At 35.2% G+C, this 22,967-nt stretch overlaps 1 protein-coding gene across 4 annotated transcripts in view; it reads left to right on the top strand.

Moving 5' to 3' along the window:
- Positions 1-22,967, top strand: part of LOC143230519 (uncharacterized) — a 131,615-nt gene that overhangs the window by 66,314 nt on the left and 42,334 nt on the right. The gene's annotated exons all lie outside the window — the stretch shown is intronic.

The raw sequence follows: 22,967 nt of genomic DNA, 5'->3' as shown, positions 1-22,967 counted from the left end.
CCTATATAGAACTCGCAACCCGCAGATTGTGAGTCCAGTATTCTAATCATCAGCCTTGACCTTTGTATTTGAATACACAAAATTTATAAAATGTAAAGGCTGTATATATAAAGTAATTAAAACAGTTAAGTGACCTGTCTAGACTGCTCTTGTGTGAGGTTAGGTAGGCAGAGTCCTCATCAAATCAAATGGCCTTGCGGACCGTCTCAATAATCTATGTGTTTCCACAGCACGTGACACACGCCAAACACCTTGAGCACACAAAACACTTCAAGCTGACGACTTGACGACTTTGATAAAAAAATTGAAAAACTAAAGGACTTAAATAACAGATATCAACTTCCTAAACCTGGGTATAGGGGACTAAGTATTAAAACTCAAAAGGGTGACGGTGCTCTTAGTGTTTATAAACAAATGAAGAAATTCGAATAACAAAAATCTTGACACATAAACACCACTATCAGAGATGGAGCTCTGAGGAATGACAGATCCTTTCTCCAAATATATTTCCCTTTCAAATGCATGGTACTATGTGCACCAATTTCTCTCTTACGCATATAGTAACGTCGTCTGCATTCCCTACTCCTAATTACATTTTTACGTAATTTAATAAAGTTTAGAAAGCTCGAGGTTATTTATACTTTAAAATAGGTTTAATTATTATTCCTTATAAGAACTCTGTCAATATTCATGAAAAGATTCTACATTTGAAATTTAATACCATTAAACGTGTATGTATATATATATATTATTATTATTGGTCAAAAAGTAGTTTGATAACTAATTTTGTAAATAATGAAAATTGTAACATCATTATTGTAACACAACACACGATTCGTTAAAAAAAAGTGATTTTCATATAGTTCATAAAAAAGACATTACAAATACAGTCTATATTCTTTTTATTTGTATAATTATATAACAGTAATAGTCAGCCGCTTGAATTATATAAATATAGTAGTTAAGCACGCTATAGTAAAACAACTTGGAACCTTTAAACATCGTTACAGACAATGTTGCCACGTTTCCGGTAATACTCTATCTGACGACCATGAGTCTTGTCAACAGCCCTGCAGCGTAGTTTCCATTGTAAAATGCTTCGTCTTAAAGTTTCGTGCCCAAAGAAAACCACTCCCAAGGGTATACGGGGAATAAGATTTCTCAGTGCCTGTTATAAAAACCTGATAGAACAGAAATCCTTCAACACCTCGTCCAAAGACTTGATTAATATGTTTTCGTATGAATAAACATAAATACCCGTTTCATTCTCCAGCTACGTGAAGAATGCAAAGGTTGACCGGATACGTTGTGATATCAACTGTGTAAATGGAAATATTTCTCAACTATTTGACCTATTAATACCTGAAATACATGGACAGCTTTGGCCATTGACATTTTTCATGTATTCTCACCTGTTACAATGCGTCTCATTTTTTTTGCCACAGATAAGATACGACTTTTAGTCTCTTTTAGGGTGGTCCTGGTCTATCCAAGGTCATTGGCATTCCCTTGTTTTCTAATGCAATTAAATACAAGAGATATTCCCGTCTTAGAATTCTAAATCTCGAACAAAAACATCTTTGTGATCTGATTGTTTAAATACTGTGTTTCAGAAAAGGTTGTTGCATACCCTTTCCAAAAGCGATCAACTTTTGGTGGCATTAAACTACCTAAAAAAACGTTTAAAACGTCGGAATGTATTTCTGATACATTTAGTTTTATCGCGACTGTGTATCGAATGTAGTTACATGAATTGCTGGATTGCTTATTTAAAATCGTTTTGATATAATGTGCTCAAGTCTCTGCAGTTCATTACTTATCAGAAAATGGCTAAGGCAGAGATGTGGAGTTTACATAGGAAAAATCAATTCTGCACTTCGAAAACCTGAGAGATATAAGCTAGCTTTCTCTCTCAAAGCTGTTCAGTTACTTCTAAACAAGCAAGGTTGGTAGTATCACGTAAAAGGAATACTCTGTCAATTAACTGAAGTTAAATACGGCTAAAATTCAGAATTAACTAAAATTAATTTATTTGCTTCGCTTGTGAGTTATCTCTGGTGTATATATTTTGTTAAAATGTTGTTGTGACCTGATTACATTAAAGTTAACCAGGGCCTATATCTTTTGGTAACGTTTTGATATGTTGATATGAACAGATCATGTTAAATTTACCTCGAATGTATAATTTTTAGTAACCTGTTATTGTGACTTGTTAATTTTGAGGTCACTCAGATGTATATCTTTTGTTAACATGTTGTTCTGACCTGGTAATGTTGAGTAACGTGTAGTTGTGACCTGGTAATGTTGAGTTTACTCAGATGTATATCTTTTAGTAACGTGTAGTTGTGACCTGGTAATGTTGAGTTTACTCAGATGTATATCTTTTAGTAACGTGTAGTTGTGACCTGGTAATGCTGAGTTCACTCAGATATATATCTTTTAGTAACGTGTAGTTGTGACCTGGTAATGTTGAGTAACTTGTAGTTGTGATCTGGTAATGTTGAGTAACGTGTAGTTGTGACCTGGTAATGTTGAGTAACTTGTGGTTGTGACCTGGTAATGTTGAGTAACGTGTAGTTGTGACCTGGTAATGTTGAGTAACTTGTAGTTGTAACCTGGTAATGTTGAGTAACGTGTAGTTGTGACCTGGTAATGTTGAGCTCTCTCGGTGAAAGTAGGAAATAAATTTGCTTTTAACGTTTCGTTGAATTTTAGCCACGTTTAAAACTAACAGTACATTATATTTTTCCTGAACTTTCAAAACGCAAGTCGGTGTTTGTTTGCTTACAAATATTTGTTATGATCTATTCTGCTGGTACATAAGTCAAGAGAGTTTCATGCGGTACATATTTATGTACACTTCTAAATATGACAATTTTTTATTCTCCGTGTTCTCTTTAGTAAATCTTCCCAGATTGAATTCAGTTTCCAATCCTTTTCATTTATATGCTTTGTTACAACTTAGATGTTTGTCATTTGAAAGACCAGTCGAAAGTAAACACTGAAAAGATTACTACAGTTCTGAACAATAAGATAACTTATCGAATTTTGATAATAGAAATAAATATGTACACGTGTACAACAATGTCAATAATAATTTTTTTTAAATAAAGAAAGAATAAAAAGTTGATTATTAGATGAAATCATAATACTTTATAAAAATTAGTGCCATCTGGTAGATTTGTTTATCTTTATATTTCTGATATTACACAAGTTCTACTCTAAATGTGAAAGCCTGCTGCTTCTACCAAAAAAAAGGTTAAAGAAATTTCTTGATTTATTAATAACCGCGATGTGGCTTGGCCGTTTGCTCACGATGCAGAGAACCTATTATGTATTTTTGTGCTTAAAAACAAACAAAATATTAGAGATTTTTTAAATTTCGCGCAAAGCTACTCGAGGACTATCTGCGCCAGTTGTTCCTAATTTTGTAGTGTAAGACTAGAGGGAAGGCAGCTAGTCATCACTACCCACCGCCAACTCTTGGTCTACTCTTTTACCAACAAATAGTATGATTGACCGTCACATTATAACGCCCCCACGGCTGGGAAAGCGAGTATATTTGGTGCGACGGGAATTCGAACCCATGACCCTCGGATTACGGGTCGAACGCCTTAACACGCTTGGCCATGCTGGGCCATGATATTAGAGAAATAACATCATTAATTTGCAATAAGTATATTTGTTTTAAATGGTAACAAAACAGTTACGTAAATTTTAACATGTAAAAAAGATTTTGAAAGTTCGAACAACTGTAAGTCAAAAACAAATAACCCATATAGAGGTTATGGTACCTCTTCAACTGAGGTACATTATTATTTTCTTACCCCTGAATTACCACTTTGTGATGTTATACAACGTGTTGAATAATTTGCAAATGGCGTGCGTAAATTCGTAAGTCTCACGTTACCTTTACGTTACCCTACACAAACTTTAAACGTTGCGACGCAAAACAAATCGCATTTTCTTGCTCTGTAAATGCTTTTAACGTGTGCAAAAGTCTCGTCATCTGGCAAGTAATTTTACAGAACTGTTATGGATTAACGACTTACCTCAAGTTACAATTTGACGAATGATTTTTGAACATCATGCATAGTTTCTGTCAGCTAGTTCTCAGTGAGGCAAATTTCAGATAGCATCAATCAAATTTGAAACTACTCAGAAGGGGCGTTGGTTATATAAGAAATAGTTATTTTCTCCTTTCGGAATACGCGGCTTCGAATTAAGTAAGATTGTTAGATGATTTTGACTTTTAAGTATTTAACAAAAGCCAGAATTTAATTAATTTTTCTAGTCTAAATTTGGTTGGTGCTGTAACTCAAAATAATTTTTTTTAATGTAAAAGAAGGGCGTTGTTTAATTGTTTGTTTTGGAATTTCGCACAAAGCTACTCGAGGGCTATCTGTGCTAGCCGTCCCTAATTTAGCAGTGTAAGACTAGAGGGAAGGCTGCTAGTCATCACCACCCACCGCCAACTCTTGGGCTACTCTTTTACCAACGAAAAGTGGGATTGACCGTCACATTATAACGCCCCCACGGCTGGGAGGGCGAGCATGTTTGGCGCGACGCGGGCGCAAACCCGCGACCCTCGGATTACGAGTCGCGCGCCTTACGCGCTTGGCCATGCCGGGCCACGCGTTGTTTAATACCCTGTTTAATAATATTTGTTATGTATAGAGGGCTTGGGGGATAGATTACAACTTTGTCTCGAAGCATTCATGGTAAGATTAGAAAACGAATTCAAAAATAACTAGACAACATAGAAATACAATAGCAGTTAAATATTGTTTTAGGAGTCTTAAGTAAAATCAAACATATATATATATATTCAATATATAAATTATTCCTTGAACTTTCGCCTAATGAATCACAATTTCCATACCACTATGTGTCGTAGTTACCGACGAAAGCGTGTTTCATCAGGGCTAATCAATATTCAATATTATTTAATAAACAGTAAACGTGGTTATTTTGCCTCTTATCATACTTTATCTTATTTTAAAACAGAGACTTTAAATATACGATTCACAACATTATCTATATTTCTAATTCCAGCACGTTTTTGTTTGTGACAATAATTTGTATAAAGATTGGTTTCGGTATGTTAAACTACGCCGTGAAAACTGTAATCCTTTTATACCAAATAATAAGACTGTGACATACTCGCTACGTTTGCTATATTATAAGAACATTGAATGTCTGTCTATTCGATGAGTGATTACAATTGTAATGGTGTTCCAGAAGCAGCTCAATTCATGGCTTTTATAGCGTTATTTAACACTTGAATGTTTCATAATTCAAGTCTGTGTTTTTTATCGTTAACGTCTATATTTGTTTAATATTCATCTTATAAGGATTTCTATGCCATTGGACTGTTTAAACTGGAGCTGGGAAACCTTCATTTTCTTATACATTAGATAGATTTTTGAAATGTCAGGGAGGAAAGATGTCGCCAGCTGGTTGAGGTATGTCACGGTTAAACGGGTAGGTTGTGGACGCAGCTTCTGTACGCGCGACATTTGTTGATTTTCCGGAAGTGATCCTTCTTGATTATGTTGCGTACTTTGGCCTGAGACACTGGTCTTTGTGTTAGTGGATTATCAACAACTAGAAGACACCAATCACATATTTCTTACTGTGGCTGGGATATGATTTGTCACAGTTCTCATTTCGGACGGTCCTGGTACACCAAGCTGATCCATATCCCTATGTTTTCCAGTGCCAATATGTACAAGAGATATTCTCATTTTGTATAAGTTTCCGATCTGAACATATCTCTATGAGTTGAGTGTATGAACATTTTGCGGTGAAGAGGAATGTTATCTACCCTTCTCAAATACCATCAATTTTCGATGACGTCACACTATCTATGTAATACCAAACAATGTCAAAATGTACTTGTGATGTTCAATGTTCCGTTTCATCGTGATTTTATATCGACTCAAGTGGTTCACTGACTTGCTTATATTTATCCAATTTATATTACATATGACATCGGGAAAGTGCTCAGTAACAAATGTGAAGATTTTGGCAATGTTTGTCATTTCAGCGAATGAAATGCCAATAGTACAAATAAGTAATCACATATAAATGTTAATCACAGTTTAGTGTGGTTTTTGTACAGACTTGTAGCTCGAAAATGAGTGGTGCAAATTAGGCTTTTGGTTTAATTTCGGTCTTTCTTTAATAACTAAGTTATGTTTTTCAATCCTCATTATCCTTTTATCTATATCTAACACATGTCCACAATTAGTACTCGTTTATGCACACAATTTGATGAGAAATCTTTAAAAATATTGGATAGACATGTAACAATTAAACCAAAGTAACAATATTACATAATGGAACAGAAGTATATATTTGTATACTGAAGTAACTTTCTTAAGCCTGAAAAAAACGTAGGCAGTTAGCATGACAAAAAAAAACTTGTCAAATTTTAATTTGAGGGTGGGATTGTTTAAGGCTTACCGATAAACTGACAGATAAGAATAGCAACCACAGCTAAGTGGAGAAATAGCAGAAAGTATAATTCAGAATTCAACTAAAATTTAATTTGACTGTACTGGAGAAAAGAGACTGAATACAATATTATACAAAGCTAGAATCAATCTTTACTTACAACAAAACAGCCAATCAAACTAACGACTGTACGAAACATCAGACACCTCTTCTGAATTACAGAAAGGGGTTTGTGAATTTTCTACCTATTCAGGTGATACTATGTTAAAAGCTGATAGAACTAACAAATCTATACTTAATTAATGAATAGATGTAGTCTTGACAACGACATCATGTAAAGTTTCTTCGAGTGATGAATATACTTTTGGATTAATCTGCAATCTCCAGATTAACTTTCCAGTATTTTAAGCCAGAACTAATGTATTTAACCAGTGGTCATCTTCCAATGCCTCTAGAAATTTGTCTGTTCACAGAAGTAAAAAGGCATTAACTTCGGTCACTACATTGACCTATATAAGATGATCTCAAACCTTTGGTATACCTTTCGTCTTACTTATAGCTACAACTGGAAATGATCAATCATTTGCTTCATCCCTAAACTGGTACCGTATCTCACATCTGTTGTATGTGTTTGTTATTAAGCACAAAGCTATTCTGCCCACCACAGGTATCGAAAGCCGGTTTCTAGCAGTATAAATCCTTAGAAGCACCACTCTGCTCCTGGACCTCAGTTCTGGATATATCTCTTGTTCCTCAGAGAAGCAACACCTATATCTAATAGTAGCGAGTTAATTATGTTCAATCCATGCATCTGTCATGACAAATACTACCATATTTTCCCGAAATATTCACAGAATTTATCTCATTTCATTTAATCTGATTTATTAACACAATCACCAATCAATGATAATTTCGATACTCCCATATTTTTTAATGGGTAGCAACAAAAAACAACCTTAGTTATACCTCTAGTTCCGACTGCTTTTACTTTACTTACTGTGCCAAAGAGCAACCCAGTAAGAAAATGAACAGCCAATTTCTATAATTATAGATAAACACAAGGAAAGTGTCTTCACTCAGACATAAAATTATTCAAACAAGTACAACCTGCTTTCTGGATAACAAACATCACGTTTCATGCATTGGTTTCATCAACATAGCATAGAGTCATTAGACTCTAAACTTAGTAAACAGTGCACCGTGAAACACCACTTGTGCCTTTGGAGGAACTGTAATTTCATCCTCAATATGTAATCACGCAATCCGCTATTCTTTTTTGGTCTTCTTTTGTTAACATTCGATAGTATTCCACAAATATGTAACTAAACCAGGTGCATAAACAAAACTGGCTAACAGTTTCTGCAGTAAGCCCATTCTCAAAATTCTAATCCAAGACCCTAGATCAGGGATAGTTGCCATAATACTGTAGCTGATATTACCCGGATGTATTTGGAGGCTTGCCTCTCCCATTCTTCTTTAGCTTATTACCATTTGCTAGAATTAAATTTACAACAACTTGTCAGAGTGGTGACTTCACTAGTAGTGCACCTTCAGTGACAGATATCAAGCACCTTTCAGCCCTGAATGAACCTGGCTGATCATTAAACATCTTAGCATCAGTGGCATTTTCCGTGGCACAACCACCATGAGAGGTTTTGGTTAACCTATTCCTATTCACAGATACCCATTGTGGATGTTAAGAGTTGCCGAAAAGCGTCTGCTCATGATGCAGACGTCTCAAGAGAATGGCCTGTCCAAAGCTTTCGCAGGATTTGTTGTGTTTTTTTTTTCCTTTCCTATAACCTGCTTGAAGTTATAGCTTTGAAACTAGGACAGAGAAGCTGCCTCTATTATGGTGTAGATGTCTCTTAAAATCCAAATGATATTGCACCATTTGCCTCTCAGTCCTTCCACAAACTCATTGATGAGGATATCTTTATCTGCGTAAGCAGCAAACTTCTTAAATGAACCACTCTTTTAAGCATTAAACATTACCCTATGGATAACTTGATTTTCCACAGAATCAAACATAATTACAGCTCAAAAACTCCATCCCAGACACTTTATCTTAGTTAGTCAAATGTTTGACTGAGTCAAATAATGGTACTCTAAAAGTCTAAACCGTGTATTTTCCACTTGTTCTTGAGTTCTCCAATTCTACATGGTAATCTGGTTGAAACATTTAAGGAAGCAGTTCTTCAGCTGTATTCGTGAACGCTACAAGAGAAATCTGCTTTACCTTACTCATCAGGTTCTGACAGGATGAGACACCCAAAGTGTCGAGAATATGGTATAGGGTTAGTTTTTTATTCAGGAACCCCTACTTTGAACATTCGGTTGATCTCTACTTCTGGGTGGTAGAATGATGAGCTACCCTAAAGAGCTAGCCTTCCACTTTTGCACAATCCCAGGGATGTTCCTGACTCTGTATGATTCTTATAGCATGATTTCTATGTTATAAAAACTGCTGTGTCTCAATGGGACACCATCTTCACCATTGAGTGATCACTTCCTCTTCTGCAAGTGGAATAGTTCCAAATAATGAATTTAATCCATAAGTATCATTTCCAGTATCCTTTGGCTTGCTAAAATTGAGAATGACAATGGTTTCCCTCCCATAATCAGCAGCAGTCTTGGTGTCCTATAGAGTTCTCATTCAGTCTCAGAAACACCAGTTGAAGATCATCATACACACCCATCTGTATTTCCTGTGAGTCAAGAGTAATGTTCAAGTGTGAAACCTGTTGGGAAACTCTGAAATCTTCAAATTGTGCTTCATCTTCTCGAGTTTGCACCCAGACTAAATGTCTGTGCCTGAACCCCTCCCACACACATACACTTTTTGCGGACAGTACTGACCACATATATATCCACTCAGTTTAACTATTTTACTCTTCATATTCAAATCAAACTCAGGATATTCCAGAGTTGGAAGACAAACGATATAAAAATAACTGCAAGACAGCAAGACTAGGCTGTAGAGATAGATTCTTGATTGTTAATAACAAGATATATTGAATCGGTTATTCTGTTGTAATTTTCGTCAGTCCCCAAACTGTAACAAATTTGAAAGTATATTGAATAGGACATTCACAAGGTTTTCGAAATGAAACCATCAAAGTGCGCATGAAGTCCAGAGAAAACATCAGCTTAGAATAATATATAACCACAGGTTTTCAAAGAAAATATCATGAAAAAAGAGAAATTTTATTTTCTGTAACCTCTATTTATGTATTTGGAACAAAACTCTCCTGGGAACAGTTGTGTTCATGATTACATAAACAAGATTAGTAAGGACAGAAGATAATCTAGAACCTGTGGGTAAAAGAACAGCAAGGACAAGGAGTAATCTAAAGACCGTGAAGAAAAGATTAACTAGGTCAGGGGATAATCTAGAACCCGTAAAGAAAATATTAGAAATGGTAGGAGATAATGTAGACCAAATGATACCGTTACCAAAATGGTCATAAGTATTTCCATTAAAACTATGAAAACTTTTAATTTCACTTTGATACAACATACTAAGTGAGAACCTACTGGAATAATACCATCATTGATACTCACATATATTTCTCTTGTTATGGATCATGCGTGATCAAGGGTTAATGTGCTCGATTGTGAATCTGAGGTTCATAGTTTGTGAGCTGTATGAGTAGCTACTATGACATATTTCGATTATGTAGTATCAATAAAAATACATGTTTGGGGATAAAGCTCGAGAAAAGTGATAAAAAAATCAACAGACATTTTGAGGGAACAGGTTATAATTCTATATCACAGACAAGACTTCCGTTAAATTCAGGTCTAGTTGCTAAAAGAGGACGTTGTACATATACAATATAGTAAAATATATATATATTAAAAGGCAATCATTTAACTGATTTGGAAAAAACATCCACTACTATTTGTCGTTGAGTCTTTAGAAAGATCCTTCCTAACAAACAGCTTTAAATGTCTCAAGTTACGAAGAACTGCTTACACGTACGTGTGTATATATTTACATGAACCTACAATACTAAAATTCAACGTTCGATTTCCCTCGGTGGACACAGCAAATAGCCCAATGTGACTTTGCTCTAAAACAAATACTTCTATATATCAAACGTGTGTGTGATTATGGTAGAGAATTTTATCTATGCAAAAATTCTCTATGGCTAGAATATTTTTCTGTCATTCGGAAGACAAATTTTTATAAATCTAAAGTCTTGGTATTTCATGAAATTAAGTTTTCATACTTGATTGGTGTGCTTTTTGTTTTATATGGGATTGAAGGCAGTTAACATAAAAAACTGAATCAGACTTTTAAAAAATAGAACAAAGGAAAAAAAACGTTAATAATTCGAACTCAGAAATAAGATTAGGCACTCAAGATCGGGTTGACCCCTCTCTCCCCCTATAGTTTATGCGACTCTTGAGTAAAGTGGCCAGGTCAAAGACGCTCAAGTTCAGACATAGCCATCTCTAATGTTGAGCTGCTGACCAGAGGAATTATAGTCAATCAACAGTCTTCTCTAAGTGCGCTGTTATGTTTAATTAAGTAGCTCCATTTCTTTGTAACATTTACGACACGCCCACAGCTGAAACCTTGGAGCTCTTGATTTCCTAGCGCTTTAATAACAGAATCAAAGTATTCAAAATTGTTAATAATTTTTAAAAAAACGTATTATACCTCAAAAGTCTTAGTTAAAAACACTAGAATATAACATTTATGAAATCATATATTCCACACTTTAAAAAGGCCTCATTCAAGTTCTTAGTTAAAAAGATTTGCAACAAAGAGCACTAGATGTAACTTAACGTTTATTTACTTGGTTTGTTTTGGATTTCGCGCAAAGTTGCACGAAGGCTATCTGCGCTAGCCGTTCTTAATTTAGCAGACTAAAGGAAAGGCGGCTAGTCATCACCACCCACTGCCAACTCTTGGGCTACCTTTTTACTAATAAATAGTAGGATTGACCGTAACATTATAACCCCCCACGTCTGAAAGGGCGAGCATGTTTGGTGTGATTGGTATTCGAACCCGCGACCTTCGGATTACGAGTCGAATGCCTTAACCACCTGGTCATGCCAGACCATCACTTAACGTACATTTATAAAAGGCCACTATGATGATTTTGTTGTAAAGCTAACATTTCATACCACAAGAGGGCCCTCTGTTTTACAACTTACAAACGCTAAAATTCCGGTTTCGCTACCCGCTTTGTGCTTAAACAAATAATACACCATGAAACAAGCCAATTCTTTTATTTTACTGGGGCCAAATAAGTAAATTTCAAGTTGTTTTAAGGCTTTGGTTTATTTCAGTGTTTATTTTGGTATTTTTATATATTCTGGATTAATTATATTACATTTTAACAACAATCACCCAACCACCTACTAACGACGTTACAGCTACAATTTAAATAGGGATTAAGTACATTAAAATTATCATTACTTGTACGTTATGCTATAGAAAATATTTTGTCAAATCGATTCGTTCTAGCCGATAAAAAGACATAACAACACATTATTTTAGAAATATCCTAAGCCTTTATTAGCAACGATAACCAACATAAATAATTTGTTCAACACGCTATATTATATTCTTTTGTGTATAGTGTCAAAAGAATTTTATTAGTATTTGTACTGTACACACTGTTGTAAAGGTAGTAAAAATATTTGTTTACTTAAGATGTTGATTAGCCTTGATGAAACCAAGTTTTAAATACTTGTTCATTAGTAAGTTATAAAGCTATAAATCGGGTTTCGATTTCTGCAGCAGGCGCAGTGCATATAGCCCATCGTGTAGCTGATAAAACAGAAGCATATTTTATAAACGGACTTGTTGTTGGTTTATTTTTAAGCTTGTCAACTGTGCAATAATAAGACGATGGATTTTCAAACTGTGCATAAAAATTTCTTAATGCAACTTTAGCTGAGACAAAATGTTTTGTAGTCACTATTAGCTGTTTAGTAATAGGCTTGTACTTTAACATCAAATATATGGCTAATGGTAATTTCGCTAACCCTTTTAACCACCGTGTAACCACGGAACGTTATATGTTTTAATGTATCTTCACGAAGTTTGGCGAGCTTTTAGTAAATATCACAAGTCGTTTGTCAAAATAAAATCCTGTTTTTTAAACTAAATATTTTTACTAAAGATCTGTCTGTACATTTATGGAGTCAAGTTCTAATTCAGATTAATTAATATGAGTTTAGAGTTATTTTCCTGTTAAATTTATAATGATCACTTTTTTCATTCTACAATTTTCAAATTTCACTTGCATAACCTCTAGAACTCCTAACTGGATATCCGGTAAAAGTTTATATTTTATCCGCTATTTTCTCTACATCAGGGATGTCTGAGTCTCTGATTGATTTCTCCTACCCAAGCTTTGTGAATGTCTGTGTGTGTGTGTCCTCAATAATCTTAACTAAAAGTCGATTGGGAAAACGTCACAAACGTAAGACGAATGGTTCCATTTCCTTCCTACGTTCTATAGAAAGTTTGGTGGATATGGTATTACCACTTGACTTTTGATAAGAAGACAGATGATGTATCTAAGATAACTGTTTTACGTCTTGATAAAAGTCAGAATATCTGAAAGTATGTTAAACTGTTAGTACAGCTAAGTATTACACACAGGTGTAAGCTCGAACATGGAATCTTTGTAGGATGAGCCGTTATTATCTAGTTGTTTAACTTTACAAAAATCCTATTTACTGTCTAGACGAGAAAAAAAAACAACTATCTGCCGCAATTAATACTTCTTATTTAATATATTTAGCCTACTTCCTACCATTTAGACTTCTTATTTAATATATTTAGCCTACTTCCTACCATTAATACTTCTTATTTAATATATTTAGTCTACTTCCTACCATTAATACTTCTTATTTAATATATTTAGCCTACTTCCTACCATTAATACTTCTTATTTAATATATTTAGCCTACTTCCTACCATTTAGACTTCTTATTTAATATACTTAGTCTACTTCCTACCCTTCTTATTTAATATATTTAGCCTACTTCCTACCATTTACTTATTTAATATATTTAGCCTACTTCCTACCATTTAGACTTCTTATTTAATATACTTAGCCTACTTCCTACCATTAATACTTCTTATTTAATATATTTAGCCTACTTCCTACCATTAATACTTCTTATTTAATATATTTAGCCTACTTCCTACCATTTAGACTTCTTATTTAATATACTTAGCCTACTTCCTACCATTAATACTTCTTATTTAATATACTTAGCCTACTTCCTACCATTAATACTTCTTATTTAATATATTTAGTCTACTTCCTACCATTAATACTTCTTAGTTAATATATTTAGCCTACTTCCTACCATTTAGACTTCTTATTTAATATATTTAGCCTACTTCCTACCATTTAGACTTCGAAGGTATGGATGGAATTGATTTTTCCCTTTGTTGCTACCTACCGATTTATTTTAATAAAAATACTGTGTGTTTATGTGTGGTTTCTTATAGCAAAGTCACATCAGGCTATCTGCTTTGTCAACCGAGGGGAATCAAACCCTTGATTTTAGCGTTGTAAGTCCGAAGACTTATCGTTCTCTCAGAAAGACTGTTACAAAATGATCCACTACAATAAAAAACAATCGTATTTATTACCCATAATCTATCTTTTCTTTCTCCCCATTTTGAGCTTGTGGGTTGGAATGACTTTTCTAGCCACCTTTGAAATTAGGCCTAGTGATGTGTGTGAAATGGTCATGACCTAGTAAGTAAGGTTCAGGACATTAAATCAGAAAGTTCTTGGTTCGCGTTATCTCAAGGTTGCTCCACACACTTTGGATGCATTATAAAAATGAGAGTCAAATCCCACTATTTGAACATAGCAGCCCAAGAGCTGGTGATGAGTGTTCCTACCTTCCGTAAGATCTGTGATTTGAAAATTAGAAATGGCTTAGTGCAACTTTTGCATAGCTTTGAGCAAATAAAAATACCTTCAAAAACAGTCCTACAGGTGAATGTAGCCTTTCTCTGGTAAAGTGGAATTGACTTTGCATTATCGTTTTGACGGTGAAGTAGAGTGGACTTTGTATTATCGTTTTCACACACACCAACAATAGAAATTATTACAACAATATGGTGATATTTTTATTGCATGTTCTATAAAACTGAATATAGCAGAGTCTATGGTTTACGATTTTGCGCATTGAATTTTTACTAGACTTATGAAACTGATGGTACCCATATTCGATCAAAGAAAGTCGCTTTTATACACTGCAAGTATAAACTATGTCAGAAACACATTGGATTGATCCACAGATTCCAAAGAATTGATTCTCACACCATTAATCTCGGATGCACTATCTCGTTTCAGAAGTCCGTGACCACGTGATTCAGAGTTGTTCTTTACGTCACGAATGAAGTGTTTTCAGTCATTGCTCGCCTTTACTTAATAATACAAAACCCTTTAACCCGAACGCTTTCGAAAAGTGGACTTTTCTTCCTCAGGTGCAAACTGGGAATGAAGTTCATATTTACTTGTCTCTGTTTACTGGCAGTCAGGCAGAAAATTTGTTGAATAAGTTCGTAATGCTTTGCACAAGTAAATAATGTGTTTAGATAACACAGAAAAACATAGCACAACTATATTCTTTTACAGTATACCCTCACCTATTCGCGGTTCCCCATTCGCGGCCCCGCATATTCACGGGTTAGGCTCTTAACCCTATCGCATCGTATGCCGGTATACCAGGCTAGCGTCATAACGTCATAAAAACGAATGCTCGGTAAACCGGGTCATAGAGACCAAAAGCGCTTTTCGAGGGTATGTCTGTATTTACTCTCTCAAGCAGTTTTATCGATTGATGTCTTTATCGAACAATTATTACTGAATTGTACTGTACTGTATTATTATTACCTGAACTGTGCTAACTGTATTTATCCGTCTAAGTTTGCCTTTAAATTTGTTCCACTTTCTGTCAATTCTAATACATGTGTTGTACGCATAGAAAATGACTTTACGGTACAGTAATACAGTATGGGTAACTGTACTATGTACGTTTCTTTTTGATTAAAATATTGTTGCAGTACAAAATTAAAATGTGTTTACATTATTACTACATTAGTGAAATACATGACTGCATGCAATATTACTACATTATTACTGTATTAATGAGTAAGAGTGTCTTTAGAAAGTGTCTGGGAAGCATTTAGTACCGTATATAATCTCATACATAGAAGTTTTGAAACTGCATCCAATATTCGCGGTTTTTCGCTATTCGCGGGGGGGGGTAAAGAACGTAACCCCCGCGAATAGCGAGGGAATACTGTATATGTATTTCGTCAATGTGGTCATATTTAAGGGGTGGACCTCTCCTTACTTGTAATTTTTCCTGAGGCACTACTGGAGCCTTTTTTTTATTATTGTTATTCAGTATTTTCATCCTGTTTTATGAGAGTTTTAACATTAATTTTGAAAGAAATTAGAAAGATGTAATGACTACAAATGTATTTCAAAATGTTATCGGCCTACGAGGGCTGTTAAAAAAGTACGCGGACTGACGTCAAAAAACAAAATGTACTTTATTTAGAAGTTACAGGTCTGGGACCCCTTCAAAGTACTCTTCTCCCCAACGCACACACTTATCCCAACGGTGTTTCCACTTGTTGAAACAGTCCTGGTACGCTACTTTTGTAATGTCCTCCAGCTCCTTCGTCGCATTTGCCTTAATCTCGGGAATCGTCTCAAATCTTCTTCCTTTCAAGGGTCTTTTAAGTTTGGGGAACAAGAAAAAATCGTAAGGAGCAAGGTCAGGTGAGTAGGGAGGGGGGAAGAACAGTGATCGAGTGTTTGGCCAAAAACTCACGAGTTCTGAGGGCTGAATTTCGCAGCAACGCGGTGCATCTTCAATTTTTTCGGTCAAAATCTCGTAACAAGATCCAACTGATATTCCACACTCTTCAGCAAGCTCCCTAACAGTCAGACGTCGATTTGCTCGCACCAGGGTGTTGAATTTGTCGACGTGTGGGTCGTCAGTTGACGTGGAAGGACGTCCAGGACGCTCATCATCTTCAATGGACTGTCGACCATCCTTAAAACGTTCATGTTACTTGAAACACGCCGTACGCTTTATAGCAACATCACCGTAAGCCGTGTTAAGCATAGCAAAAGTTTCAGTCGCAGATTTTCCAAGTTTAACACAAAATTTCACAGCAAGTCGTTGCTCCTTCAGGTCATTCATTCTGAAATCCGCCAAACGAAAAAAATCGCACTTCACTTAAAACCGCGTAGCTAATACACAAATGAAGATATCTGCAATCGGGAAATGGCGTCGTAATCAGCTGATCTGTGCGAACCTAGCGACACCAAGCGGATTCCCCTGGAACCAACTGGAGCCACGCAATTCAAACAGTCCGCGTATTTTTTGAACAGCCCTCGTATGTCGCTACTATAACATTACATACATACTACTGTATATGTAAATGGAAATTAGGCCTACACGTATAGTTCAAATTTTGGAATATCAACCGGTCGGAAATACTCTCTCTTTACATCTGAATTAGTGAAACTGACAATAAATACGTTATGAAAACAGTACGAAAATGCAGTGCTTACTCTTAAGACCGAAAGAAGCTTATGTGATAACAGCTCATCAAAGTAATCTGTTATATTAAATGAGATAAAGTCTTATTGTATCAGATAAAGTCGCTAAATCATCAAGAACAGTTTCCATGAGAAAAAAATCAAGATGCTGTGCTTATCATTACTGCAACTATCTCTTTGTAAAAATAGGTCATCATCTGGAACCAAACTTCCTGGCCTTCATTTTAAAACAGACTTTACCACTAAATTCATACATGTCTGTTTTTTCTGAATTATTCAGGTTTCAAGTGTTGGCTTTACTATGTACTCTACAAATTCATCCTTTCCATAATGTTTACCGATGGAACAGCGGTAAGTTTACGGATTAATAAAGTTAAAATTCTTGGTCCGATTCTTCCCGAGATGGACACGGAACGTAGTCCATTTTAGCTTTGCTCTGAAAACAACCAAACAACGTTTCCGTAGACCACCTGGCGAGAGCCCTACGACCATCAATGGGCAGCGAACCACAGTTTAGGCATTCACCTTTATCGTTTGTACTTCTCCTGTGAGACGGAATGGCGGTATTTGAATGTCGCTTTTATAACACACACAGACACGGCCTCAAACTCCATAACGGCTAACCACTGAGTGGCACTCGGCTCATTATTACTTTTAACTTCACCTTAAATTAATTTAAGTGTTGTCAAACATGGAATTATTGACGTTATAAAAAGTAAAGAAGGAATACGTGATAAATAATGTAACTCAACACTCAAACGATTGTTTGTTTTGAAATTAATCACCAAGCTACACAATGGGCTATCTCTGCTCTGCCCACCACTGGTATTGAAACCTGGTTTCTAACAGTTTACTGTTTGTTTGTTTTGAATTTTCGGGCAAAGCTGCACGATTGATATCTGCGCTAGCCGTCCCTAATTTAGCAGTCTAAGACTAAATGGAAGGTAGCAAGTCATGACCACCAACGATTTTCTTTCAAAGATAACTTTGTCTTTTCTTTCAGTTACAGTGAGAGATAAATATAACTTTGATTTTCCAGATTTGAACTATTTTGATATAAAAAGATATGTGTAATCAACGACGTTTTCCATATAAAAATTGAACATGAGTTATTATACACACGAGAAGAACAAGTTATAGTTCAGTGATCACATATGGTTAGTCCGCTTGTTTTGAATTTTGCGCAAAGCTACACGAGAACTATCTGTGCTAGACGTCCATAATTTAGCAGCGTAAGACTAGAGGGAAGGCAAATCTTTTACAACGAATAGTGGAAATGATTGTAACGTTATAACGTCCCCACGGCTAAAGTATGTTTGGTGTAAGGGAGATTCTAACCCGAGATTCTCAATTGCGAGTCGAGCGCCTTAAACACCTAGCCACATGCCGAGCCTAAAATAATACATGGTTACAATTCTTTATATTTTCCAGAAAATCTGTTTCTTTAGTTAATCACAAAGCTACAAAAGAGCTAGTTGTGTTGTGCCTACCTCGAGTATCGAAACCTGGTTTCTACGCCATAAGTCCGCAAACTTCCCGTTGTGTCGCTAGGTGGGGGATTACATGTGGAGTGCGAGTCTTCACAGAAGGCGACTATTTTCAGATAAATATGATGACGTAAGCTTGATAAACCCTAGGGGCTTTAGTATCATTACTATATATTAAACTTTCCTTACAGCTTTAATACATTTAATTCCAAAAAACAAAGACGATGCCGATAATATTGCATTTACTGAAATAAAGAAATATTTTCAATACATTTTATCAGAAACCACTGTATAGTTTGTTTCTGAAAAACTTAAAAATTGAAATCTGTGGGAAGCAGGTATTAAGACTTAATTACATCTTTATTGAGAATCCAATTATTTATTCTGTTGCTTTGATTACAGGCATAAACTTTTATATATATATAGTATAATTTATTATAGCAATAAATAAAAACACCTGCTATTTACCAACACACACTATAACCGCACACTCATTGAATAAAACATGTGCAACTTACTTACAGCATTTCATACAACTACGGACACTGAGAGTACGAGTTGTTTCAACAGAAAAACATGCGAATGATACGTTGAATGCGTTTAGAGATCTTTGAACTACAAGAAATTTTTGCCTGGAAAAGCACTGTTATTTGTTAACAAACTTAGACATAAGACGTTCTGCTAAAGGTCACAATGGTGAGTGATTTTTTTGCCAGTCCTGAATCATACTGAGAAGACAGCAAACCTACATTGTTACACTTGGAGACACGTTTCGGTGTTAATTTGATTAACAATACTTATTAAATTGTTTAGGTTTTACATTATTATATCATACACTTTTATTGTGGAGATTATTTTACACCGTTAACTTACGATATGGGTTTAAGATTAACTTAAATTTTTAAAGTGGCTGAACTTCGTAAGAACTTATTGGAATTACAGCCGAAAATGTCGCTGTAAATTAACAACAGAATTCATAAATTCAGAACTTCTAACTATCAAACCTATTTCACTTATACTTTCGCTTCCAGTAGCACAGCGGCATGTCTGAGAACTTACAATACTAAAAACCAGGTTTCGACACCCGTGGTAGACAGGGCAAAGAAAGCCCATTGTGTAGCTTTGTGCTTAACTTTAAACAATAGTATTATACGTTGTTTAAAATAATTAGAATTAATTCTTGTTTTCATATTTTTTAAACATGTGCCTTTAATTTCACGCGGTATTCGTGTTTTTTTTTGTTTGTTTTTTTTTGCTTATAGAAATAATCGCTTCGCTCTATTCATATTCGTTGGGGCCCGGCATGGCCATGTGGTTAAAGCACTCAACTCGTAATCTGACGGTTGCGGGTTCGAATCCCCGTCACACCAAACATGTTCGTCCTGTCAGCCGTGGGGGCGTTATAATGTTTATAATGTTACGGTCAATCTCACTATTCGTTGGTAAAAGAGTAGCCCAAGAGTTGGCGGTGGATGGTGATGGCTAGCTGCTTTACCTCTAGTCTTACGCTGCTAAATTAGGGGCTTGTAGTGCAGATAGCCCTCGTGTAGCTTTGCACGAAATTCAAACTAAACCAAAACCTGGTCTGTTGAGGTGACAATATTTTTGGAATCCATCTGACACCAGTCTTACTCATACCCAAACTGTCTAACTTCCTAATGGTAATTCTTTTACAATATATCACCAAATTACGAACTTCGTCTGCAGTTTCTGTTGTAACTGATGTAAAAGGCTGACCTGACCTCATATCATCTCCACATGATTGTCCACTGTACTTAAACTCACTACACCATTTTTTCACTGTTGAATATGCTGGAATACCCTCTCCTAATATTGCTTCTATGTCTTGGTGGATTTCTTGGCAGACTCATTTTCTTTTTTAACAAAATATTTGATCACGGAACAAAGTTCGATCTTCTCCATGACGTTTAACACTGCTTCAAAAATCCGCAATATATAAATACGTTCATTTAGTTATATGTTACATGATGTTTACTCATAAAAAGTTCGAATTTAATATCTTCCAAAGAAAAACAACATATTAATTTTTTTTTTAGCTTGGGACACGAACTTTTCGAGCAACCCTCATAAATCAGCTATTAGAGATGGTAAAGCCATATTGGGCTGGGTGCTGTATCCACCGCTGAAAATAAAATCCCGGATTTTAACGTTATAATCTCGTAAATTTACCGCTGTCTCACGAATATTTTCTATAAAATTGTTTGTCTTAGAAAAAATGTGTACTTGTGTGTTCGTGATTGGCTATGTGGAGAAAGATTCATAAAACTATTTGCAGTTTTTTTAATAAAAAAAGGTAAAATTTAGTTCATTTTTTATTATCGACATTCTTTATAGAATATGTTTTCACTTCCCGAACAGGTAAATTCGTTTGCCCAGTATCGTGTAATATCTAAATACCAAAGCAAATTGTAGGTTATGAGTACTGTTTAAGTATATACATAAAAAATACAAGTTAGTAGTAGTGAGCAACAGCTCTATTTGACTTTCAAATCACTCAATCACATTTATGTGCACTAAACGCAAAGGGTGACTTAAAGAGATCCACTTTCTCTACAGGTTGCTTTAAGCATACAAATACACTCACTTTTGAGTTCAGAATACATCTCTTGATAAATACTGAATGCAAAATTTTACAGTGAATCGTAAAGAAAGTGTGCTTTGGGGGGGGGACTAGGTTTCTTTCGTCACAGCATAAATGGTATGTTATCAGACGTAAACGTTTCCAGTCCCAAAGTTCAAAGTGCTTTACAGTCTACGTATCGTCAAAGTTAGACTGTTTTAAACAATTTTCAATTATCAATTCTGCTTTATTTTATGAATGAAAGTTTAGCATTTTTGTCAGAGAAACATATTTAAGTTTCTTGTATATATACCTTTTTTTTTTTAAAGTTACTATTGTAATAACTACATAGATAACAGAGAAACTTGCGCTTTAAACCAATAAACTTATTTAAGGTTGAGTAAAATAATTTCACCAATATTTACACTAACTTTGTATTTTAACCTTACCCAGATTCATCAAAATCTATTATAAAACCATTCCAAACCGAGCCCTAATTGTTTAGTTAAAACTACAGATAAAATTTCTTTTTAAATTTTACCAAGTGAGGCCTAAGAGCTAACGTGTCGAATTTAAGATCTTAGGGTCCATGGTTCGCGCTTCCTAGCGCCAAAGTGAGAGAGAGAAAAAAGAGAAATGTTCCATATTTGCTGGCAGTGAGTGCCGTATAAGAGTAACAGTCAAATTTCACTTTTAAATTAGGACATCACAAGAGCTGACGGTGAATGTTGTTGACTAAATGTCTTCCATCTAGTCTGTCAGTTCAAAGTTAAGTAACCTGTGCAAAACGATTCTAAACAAACAAACAAAAGGAAAATGCAATGGTTTGATATATCAGCAGGTCTCCATATTATTATGAAATAAAGACATTCTGTAGCGTAGACAATGTTTCAACTGATCCCAATGAAATATCTAACTTATCGTATTGCAGAAAAAAAAATCACTTCTTCTGTAACTACGAAAGGCGTTTTAAATAAGAAATCTGGTCTAATATGTAAAACTTTTCAAATATTTTCCTATTTCATTTTGTTCAATGCCCACTTTTAAGTATGGTACATTAGCATTGAGTAGCAATTTTCTTTGACGTTACAACCTTTAATGGCTCTGTACTCTTGGGAAGATTTTTCCTAATGTCAGTAGAACCAATATAAGTATGTTTAGATGTTTAGACGTATTGGTGCGCTTTATTTACAAAATGTCATTACGTCTGATTGCTTACGCCGTCGTAACTGCTTTAGGAAGTTATATTTCTTTAGACTGAAATTATATCCACAGTATTTCATGCATTTACACGATCTCATAACATAATAAGTATCCACAATAAATATCCTCCCACAATATATTTATGAGAGATTCCTCTTTCTTTTTATACTCGTTCCCCCGAGTGGCACAGCGGTATGCCTTCAAACATACAACGCTAGAAACCTGTTTTCGATACCCGTGGTGGGCAGAACGGAGATTGCCCATTTTGTAGCCTTATGCTTAATTGCAAATAAACAGTTTTTTTATACACGTTATTCGATGTATTTGTGAAATCAAATGAGTCGTTCTCAAACAATATTTTTTACATCAACCATATCATGAACCATAACATACAACATGGCCAGGTAGTTAAGGCACTTGACTCATAATATGAGGATCGTGGGTTAAAATCTCCGTCACACCAAATATACTTGCCCTTTCAGCCGTGGAGGCGTTATAATGTGACGGTCAATTCCATTATTCGTTGGTAAAAAAGTAGCCCAAGAGTTGACGGGTGGCTGGTGATGACTAACTGCTTTCCCTCTAGTCTTACACTGCTAAATTAGGGATGGCTAGTGCATATAGCCATTGTGTAGCTTTGCGTGAAATTTAAAATAACAG

The sequence above is a fragment of the Tachypleus tridentatus genome, chromosome 10 (genome assembly GCF_004210375.1).
Source record: "Tachypleus tridentatus isolate NWPU-2018 chromosome 10, ASM421037v1, whole genome shotgun sequence".
Taxonomy (NCBI): domain Eukaryota; kingdom Metazoa; phylum Arthropoda; class Merostomata; order Xiphosura; family Limulidae; genus Tachypleus; species Tachypleus tridentatus.
This window is presented reverse-complemented; position numbering and strand designations above follow the sequence as displayed.